Source organism: Tupaia chinensis, unplaced genomic scaffold (genome assembly GCF_000334495.1).
Source record: "Tupaia chinensis unplaced genomic scaffold, TupChi_1.0 Scaffold149832_1, whole genome shotgun sequence".
Classification (NCBI taxonomy): domain Eukaryota; kingdom Metazoa; phylum Chordata; class Mammalia; order Scandentia; family Tupaiidae; genus Tupaia; species Tupaia belangeri.
In genome coordinates, this window is record NW_006209677.1 from 44,678 (window position 1) to 45,998 (window position 1,321).

Sequence of the window (1,321 nt, forward strand, 5' to 3'; positions counted from 1 at the left end):
ATTTGGCTCAAACAGATCTTGGAGGACAAGTAAGTTGTGTATCCACATTATAGAGGAATTTTTTTAAAAAAAACTACTGGCCTAGTTTACAGATCCTGAAAGACAGTGATAAAGGGACATCTCAGCTGGAAGAACTTCAAGCAATTAATATGGTTGTCAGGAAAGCCCCATAGCACAGTAGTTAAGGGAATAAGATCACACAAGGTTGACCATGGTTTGAATCTCAGCCAAGGTGGCTTTAAAAACATGCCAGGTACATGTGTATGCATCCCCCAAAACCTGATGGAATGGAGAAATGGAAGAAAAAGGATTGTGGCATGGCCATGCCCCACTGGAGAGTAATTTTTCTCCCCTACCAATCTGGTGGGTTCGCACATCCTCTGGCAATGATAAATAAATAAATAAATAAATAAATAAATAAATAAATGGTTGTCTGCTTTTCCAGGAAGTAAAAATAGAGGTGTTGGTCTATACTGAATTAATTACAGGCAATATCTAATGGTTTTGTGGGAGAATCTGGAAAGGAGTTTGAAACTGTTCTTATAATTTAAGAATATTTACCAAAGCTCCCAACTATAGAAGAGGTTCTCAGTAATCAGGTAGACACAAAGACCCATCCAAGGAACATCGGTCGACCTCTTCCCAGCCACCCAAGTGGTAACTCAACAGGCTCATGAATAAAGGGCCAACTTCCCTTCATAAGTGACTGAAAGGAAGAGTTGTTACTAAAACAGAAAGGACATATGCAGCACAGGCAAAAACAATTTTCCACCATAGGCCACTCCTTGTGTGCCTGAGTCACATACAGTTATATATACAGTTTTAAATGTGCCCCATCCCATAATGCTAATATCCCATGTACAATGGAAAGCAGACTCACCACTTCCCCATAGAGAATCAACAAAAGTTTCATTGGGTACTTCATATAGACTTAAGTCCATGACATCTGGGTGACATCCTTTCCTTCTTTAGTTCCATCCTGATCCTTACTTCTGCAGCCTGTGGACTAAATGACAAAGTTCACCAACATTGGGACCACCAGTTAGTGTAATGGCTATGTCGCTGAACTCCCATGTAGTCGACCGCGGTTCAAGTCCTGGACCCAGTGGCTTAAACTCACTCTGGGTGCGTGTGCGTGAGTGCCCAAGATCCTGAGAGGAGAATGGAGGAGAAGGGATTGCGGCATGGCCATCTCTCCGGGGGGTGATTTCTCGCTTTCTATCTCTCTGTCTCTCTCTGTCTTTCTGGCGAGCACACGTGCCCTATAACAAAAATCTCTCTAAAAAAAGAAAAAAAAAGTTCACCAACATTTCCTAAACAG